This window comes from Mobula hypostoma, chromosome 4, assembly GCF_963921235.1.
Source record: "Mobula hypostoma chromosome 4, sMobHyp1.1, whole genome shotgun sequence".
Taxonomy (NCBI): domain Eukaryota; kingdom Metazoa; phylum Chordata; class Chondrichthyes; order Myliobatiformes; family Myliobatidae; genus Mobula; species Mobula hypostoma.
Genome location: NC_086100.1, coordinates 158,161,950 through 158,170,047, shown reverse-complemented (window position 1 = coordinate 158,170,047; position 8,098 = coordinate 158,161,950).

The following is an 8,098-nucleotide window of genomic DNA, read 5'->3' as shown; positions in this document are numbered from 1 at the left end:
CAGTCCCCCATTTACGACAGGTCTCACCAATATAGAGGAGGCCACATCAGTAGCATTGGACACAATAGTCAACCCCAACAGATTTGCAGGTGAAGTGTTGCCTCACGTGGAAGGACTGTTTGGGCACTGATTGGAGGTGAGGGAAGAGGTGAATGAATACCTGAACCATTTCTCTTATAACTTGGAAAGCGGCCAGAGTGTGAGTGGGCCAGTGAAGGAGTGGAGATTTGAGGCTTTGATTCGAGAGGCTTCGACGAGAAGAGGCGGAGGACAAGCTAGCTTGCAGTTAGTTTTTACAATGTCCCCTGAGACGGTGATGTGCCTCTCATGTGAGATGTGGCAGTCTTGGGGGAACGCCCCTCTCCCGCAGAGTCACATCTGCCAGAAGTGCAAATGGCTGGGCAATCTGGAAGACCGTGTAAGGAATCTGGAGCAGCAGCTGGATGACCTTCGACACATAAGAGAGAATGAGGCAGTCATAGTTGAGAGCTACCGGGAGGTAGTCACACCTAGGCTGTCGGAAGCAGGTCGTTGGGTGACAGTCAGAGAGGGGAAAGCGAAGGTGAGCAGACAGGTAGTGCAGAGCACCCCTGTGGCCATTCCCCTGAATATTAAGTTTACTGTCCTGGATACTGTTGGCGGGGACGACCGACCAGGTGTGAGACACGGTGGCAGGGCCTCCGGCACTGAGTCTGACCCTGTGGTGCAGAAGGGTGGGACGGAGAAGAGCAGAGCTGTCATCATTGGAGACTCTATAGACAGGGGAGTAGACAGGAGATTTTGTGGACATGAAAAGGACACCCGCATGGTTTGTTGCCTCCCGGGTGCCAGGGTCCGGGATGTCTCTGACTGGGTGCACGGCATCCTGGTACGAGAGGGAAAGCAACCAGAAGTCGTGATACATGTTGGGACCAACAACATAGGCAGGAAGAGGGATGAGGTCCTGAAGTGTGAGTTTCAAGAATTAGGCAGAAGGCTGAAGAACAGGACCTCAAGGGTGACGTTCTCAGGATTGCTGCCAGTGCTATGTGACAGAGATGGTAAGAATTGGAGGAGATGGCAGTTGAATGCGTGGCTGAGGAGTTGGTGCAGGGAGCAGGGTTTTAGATTTTTACATCATTGGGATCTCTTCTGGGAAAGGTGGGACCTGTACAGATTGGATGGGTTGCACCTGAACTCGAGGGGGAGAAATATCCTTGCAGGTAGGTTTGCCAGCATGGTTGGGGATGGTTTAAACTAATTTGCGAGGGGGTGGGACCCAGAGCGATAGAGCAGTGAAAGAAGTGCATGGAGTAAAGCCAGATCTAACATACAGAGAGGCTTTGAGGAAAGAGAAGCAGAATAAACGGTGTAAAGACAGTAAGGTAGAAGGGCTGAAATGTGTGTACCTCAATGCAAGAAGCATCAGGAACAAAGGGGATGAACTGAGAGCTTGGATATATACATGGAATTATGATGTAGTGGCCATTACAGAGACTTGGCTGGCACCAGGGCAGGAATGGATTCTCAATATTCCTGGATTTCAGTGCTTTAAAAGGGATAGAGAGGACGGAAAAAGGGGAGGAGGGGTGGCATTACTGGTCAGGGATACCATTACAGCTACAGAAAGGGTGGGTAATGTAGCAGGATCCTCTTTTGAGTCAATATGGGTGGAAGTCAGGAACAGGAAGGGAGCAGTTACTCTACTGGGAGTATTCTATAGGCCCCCTGGTAGCAGCAGAGATACAGAGGAGCAGATTGGGAGGCAGATTTTGGAAAGGTGCAAAAATAACAGGGTTGTTATCATGGGTGACTTTAACTTCCCTAATATTGATTGGCACCTGATTAGTTCCAAGGGTTTAGATGGGGCAGAATTTGTTAAGTGTGTCCAGGATGGATTCCTGTCACAGTATGTGGACAGGCCGACCAGGGGGAATGCCATACTAGATCTAGTACTAGGTAATGAACCGGGCCAGGTCACAGATCTCTCAGTGGGTGAGCATCTGGGGGACAGTGACCACCGCCCCCTGGCCTTTATAATTATCATGGAAAAGGATAGAATCAAAGAGGACAGGAAAATTTTTAATTGGGGAAAGGCAAATTATGAGGCTATAAGGCTAGAACTTGCGGGTGTGAATTGGGATGATGTTTTTGCAGGGAAATGTACTATGGACATGTGGTCGATGTTTAGAGATCTCTTGCGGGATGTAAGGGATAAATTTGTCCCGGTGAGGAAGATAAAGAATGGTAGGGTGAAGGAACCATGGGTGACAAGTGAGGTGGAAAATCTAGTCAGGAGGAAGAAGGTAGCATACATGAGGTTTAGGAAGCAAGGATCAGCTGGGTCTATTGAAGAATATAAGGAAGCAAGAAAGGAGCTTTAGAAAGGGCTGGGAACAGCAAGAAGGGGGCATGAGAAGGCCTTGGCGAGTAGGGTAAAGGAAAACCCCAAGGCATTCTTCAATTATGTGAAGAAAAAAAGGATGACAGGAGTGAAGGTAGGACCGATTAGAGATAAAGGTGGGAAGATGTGCCTGGAGGCTGTGGAAGTGAGCGAGGCCCTCAATGAATACTTCTCTTCGGTATTCACCAATGAGAGGGAACTTGATGATGGTGAGGACAATACGAGTGAGGTTGATGTTCTGGAGTATGTTGATATTAAGGGAGAGGAGGTGTTGGAGTTGTTAAAATATATTAGGACAGATAAGTCCCCGGGGCCTGACAGAATATTCCCCAGGCTGCTCCACGAGGCGAGAGAAGAGATTGCTGAGCCTCTGGCTAGGATCTTCATGTCCTCATTGTCCACGGGAATGGTACTGGAGGATTAGAGGGAGGCGAATGTTATTCCCTTGTTCAAAAAAGGTAGTAGGGATAGTCCGGGTAATTATAGACCAGTGAGCCTTATATTTGTGGTGGGAAAGCTGTTGGAAAAGATTCTTAGAGATAGGATTTATAGGCATTTAGAGAATCATGGTCTGATCAGGGACAGTCAGCATGGCTTTGTGAAGGGCAGATCATGTCTAACAAGACTGATAGAGTTCTTTGAGGAGGTGACCAGGCATATAGATGAGGGTAGTGCAGTGGATGTGATCTATATGGATTTTAGTAAGGCATTTGACAAGGTTCCACACGGTAGGCTTATTCAGAAAGTTAGAAGGCATGGGAGCCAGGGAAGTTTGGCCAGGTGGATTCAGAATTGGCTTGCCTGCAGAAGGCAGAGGGTGGTGGTGGAGGGAGTACATTCAGATTGGAGGATTTTGACTAGTGGTGTCCCACAAGGATCTGTTCTGGGACCTCTACTTTTCATGATTTTTATTAACGACCTGGATGTGGGGGTAGAAGGGTGGGTTGGCAAGTTTGCAGACGACACAAAGGTTGGTGGTGTTGTAGATAGTGTAGATGATTGTCAAAGATTGCAGAGAGACATTGATAGGATGCAGAAGTGGGCTGAGAAGTGGCAGATGGAGTTCAACCCGGAGAAGTGTGAGGTGGTACACTTTGGAAGGACAAACTCCAAGGCAGAGTACAAAGTAAATGGCAGGATACTTGGTAGTGTGGAGGAGCAGAGGGATCTTGGGGTACATGTCCACAGATCCCTGAAAGTTGCCTCACAGGTGGATAGGGTAGTTAAGAAAGCTTATGGAGTGTTAGCTTTCATAACTCGAGGGATAGAGTTTAAGAGTCGCGATGTAATGATGCAGCTCTATAAAACTCTGGTTAGGCCACACTTGGAGTATTGTGTCCAGTTCTGGTCACCTCACTATAGGAAGGATGTGGAAGCATTGGAAAGGGTACAGAGGAGATTTACCAGGATGCTGCCTGGTTTAGAAAGTATGCATTATGATCAGCGATTACGGGAGCTAGGGCTTTACTCTTTGGAGAGAAGGAGGATGAGAGGAGACATGATAGAGGTGTACAAGATAATAAGAGGAATAGATAGAGTGGATAGCCAGCGCCTCTTCCCCAGGGCACCACTGCTCAATACAAGAGGACATGGCTTTAAGGTAAGGGGTGGGAAGTTCAAGGGGGATATTAGAAGGAGGTTTTTTACTCAGAGAGTGGTTGGTGCGTGGAATGCACTGCCTGAGTCAGTGGTGGAGGCAGATACACTAGTGAAGTTTAAGAGAGTACTAGACAGGTATATGGAGGAATCTAAGGTGGGGGCTTATATGGGAGGCAGGGTTTGAGGGTCGGCACAACATTGTGGACCGAAGGGCCTGTACTGTGCTGTACTATTCTATGTTCTATGTTCTATGTTTACAAACTTTTATCAGGACTTCCCTTAGCCTCCTTTGCTCGAGGAAAGCAAATTCGATCTTCCTCCTTAATAAACCTGATTCGGATTCTGATCTCTGCATTCTCTCCACCACAAATGCATCTTTCTTATTATGCGCTGACCAGAATTGCACACAACATGACATCCCAACATTTATATTCTATATTCAAGCATGCTAAACATCATTACTACCTTATCTCCCTGTTATGCCCCCTTCAATAAACTATGTACTTGAACTCTAAGGTCGCTCTGTTTATCAAGCTTTCTTAGTGCCCTGCCATTTATAGTGTATGTCTTACTCCTTCTTGACTTCCCAAAGTGCACCATCTTGCACTTAAATTCCATTTGTCAATGTTCCACTCAAATATCCATCTGCTTCCTCGCTATCCACAATAATTCCAACCTTCGTTGCATCTGCAACCTTTAAAATCATACTTCACACATTCACATCCAAATTGTTAATAAATATCACAAAAAAAAGAACTGAGCCCTATAGTCACGGACTTTCAATCAGAAAAGTATCTTTCCACCACTATCCTCTGCCTCCTGTCTTAACCAAGCCAAATTTTGGATCTAAGTAGGCATCTCACCTGAGATCATATGTGTCTTAATCTTCAGAATCAGCCTATTATTCAGGACCTTGTCAAATGGCTTACAAATGGGTGAAACCCATCTTCCTTCAGTGTTCTTGCCGCAGGATAATGGTTAGCTAATTTGAATAATAGCAACAGTTTCTCAACTTTGTGACATATTTAACTGAGAAACATCAACCTTTTTTGATTTAAATGTTTTCACTATTTTATCGTAAGCACCTCATATTCATTTTTGAATGCTATTTCCTGTCTTAGAAGATGATTCTAGAAAGCTGGACCAAGAATACTGGCTCACTCTTCTGTGTTTCTATCATTTGGGCGAGACGTTAAACAAACCTAATTTTTCAAGTCTACATGCCCAGAAATTCATCCCTATTCACTAGCGTTAACATCAAATATAAGTCACTTTCAAAAATTGGATACAGTTGACAGAACTGAATTCTGCAGCAAGAGCCAAATGTACAGCAGTATATGAGATGTTTAGGGTCATTGATTCGGCATTGAAATATTAGACAATGTTTCATGACGTTATTATCTCAGTGCTATTTGTGGGAGCTCTGTGTGTCCAAATTGGCTGCAACATTTCCCATAGCACCAAAGGTTATGCTTCAAATTATCTTAGAATTCTGATATCCTAAAAATGTGGAAATTTTTAAATATAATTGGCAGTTCTTCCTTTCATACACTCACTGGTCACAGAACTGTTGCTCACTGGAACTTTTTTTTGTTTCTCACACCATTCTCTGTAAAATCTAGAAACTGTTATGTTTGAAAATCGCAGGAGATCAGCTGTTTCTGAGATACTCAAACCACCCCATCTGGTACAAACAATCATTCCACAGTCAAAGTCATTTAGATTACAGTTCTTCCCCATTCTGATGTTTGGTCTCAACAACTGAATCTCTTGACCGCATCTGCATGATTTTACGCTTTGAGTTGCTGCCACGTGATTGGCTGATTTGATATTAGCATTAATGAGCAGGTGTACCTAATAAAGTGGCCACTGAATACAAATATGAGAATGACATACGTGTATCTGCTCCTAAATGACCATTAAATGTCAATCAGTAAATTAGGAAGTTTAGATATAAGTTGACCTTCCGATGAAAGGTTGACATTGTGGTTCTGCCTCCACAGACGCTGCCTGACAGCTGAGATTCATAGTTCTTTTTTTGTAGCTTGGATTTACGTTTATGTCAATGGTTGTTGGAGAACAGACAGTGAATATTTGAATAAATCAAACAACTTTTCAGTGGAGGACCTGAGATAAGAGGATCAGTTTTGTTTCACTCTGCCACAAATCTAAGGCAGACGTAATGCACTGAGTGGTCTCACACAGAGTTATGAACTTCAATGGTATTAAAGCCACAGGGAACAACTGTACTTAGGTTCTATTCCAACATCTGTCCTGGCCTGTCCCAAATATTACAAGGAATTTTGGCCCCTTTCCCTTTCCTTTTGGCAGGGCTCTTTCTGTGTATATCCTTGTGGAGTATGTCACTGATGACAAATGAACACTCGCTGATGAGTTCAGATTGCAAGAGGGTCTTTGTAAGAAGTTAAGTTTTCCCACTGGTACAATGAAAACCTAAGGGGCAGAACGGGAGAATTTATGTTCCCGTGTCTGGCTTTAGTCTCGTGTTTGAACGGTTGACCTGCAAGCAACCTGTAATGGAAAGATAAATTCATTCTTTATTTTATAGGATTCAAAACTATTACAGAGTAGAAGACAACAATTGCTCTGCAGGTAAACAGATATCTGATAAAAGGGTTCCCTTAAAAGAATAAAGAACCAGGTTAAGACATCTCTGTGCAGCTTGACAGATGGCAATGATTTGGAAGTATCCACCAGACACAGATGGCCTTGTGATCCATGATGGCTAAGCTTTCAGGAAACCCTTTTATGTGATTCAGCATTGGTGTCATTGTCATGGTTTTTGCTTTGTTGGCTAATTCAATCAAACTGATAATCCCCGACTGTTCATCTCTACATCAAAGGAAAATTTTCCCAAGACACAAGAATCTCATGGCCCTTATTATTTGTTGTCTTATTGTTGATAATTTCAAATCAAAATCACTTGTGGGCTAATCCCACTTCTATAACTTCCAACATCTTTTTCTTCAGTACATTGTTTATCCCTCAATAAATCTTCAAAGCAGTTTAGTCTATATTGTTTGAAACGTTGATGCTTGCTGTTCGTTGCTGGCTACCCCCTAAAATGAAGGTTTAGAATGAACAAATTTGGCTTGCTTAGGGTCACATATAGGCCAGACTGGGTAAGGATGTCAAATTTCCTTTCCTTGGATAATCTATATAAGATAGCATGCAGAAATGTAGCTTCCAGTTTATGGAGGATTAGTTTTATGTTTGTTTTGTTTGGCGTTTGGGTAGAGGTAGAACGTAAAGACTACCAAATCCTGTTAAGACGCACAATTTTATGTAGCAGACATTGTTTGAATGCTTTCATAAGGAACCTAAGACTTCCATTGAGCTTTAAGGAGGCTAACCGAGAGCTTAATTGCCAAAAGGACACAAGGTTCCCAAGGTTTGCAAGGGAAAGAGATTTTTTGGTAGAAGTGCCTTTGAAAATCATATTTTTAAAAGTGAATGCTTGACCCTTCACTGGAATGTTCGGGAATGTTGTTTATGTTTCACTGCTAGTGCATATCTTCTCTTTGACATTGAAGCGTAACTTTTTTTTACCCATTATTTTCACCAATGACACTAAAGGGTTTTCAATGGGGACATGCTTGCATTGGAAACAGTTCCTTTGCTTGATTCCTGGAAAAAACAGAACTGTTGATGTTTGAAGAAAAGATGAGCAGGTTGTGTTTATATTTATTGGAGTATAAATCTTATAAAAATAAGATTTTGAGGGGGTTTTGTTGAGGTGGATGCTGAGAAGATCCTGTAGTGGGGCCAACTACAGTGTGGGGTATAACTCCAGAATAAAGCATTTTCCAGTTCGGATGTTGAGGAGGGGTTTTTTTAAAATCATGAGTTGTGATTCTTATCCTCCTGTTAATTGTGTTTTTACATCCTTTGGAATTCCGTATCTGAGACATCTGTGCAGGCCATGTCACTGAATATATTCAAGGTGAAGACTGAAGGACATTTACAATGCAAGGAAGTCAAGGGGTATGAAGAAAGCAGGAAAGAAGTGTTAGGGGCAAGAATAGAGCAGCGCTGACCTAATGAATGTCACAGCTGCTTTGTTCCTGGTCCTCTGCCATCATGTTGTCATTCTCA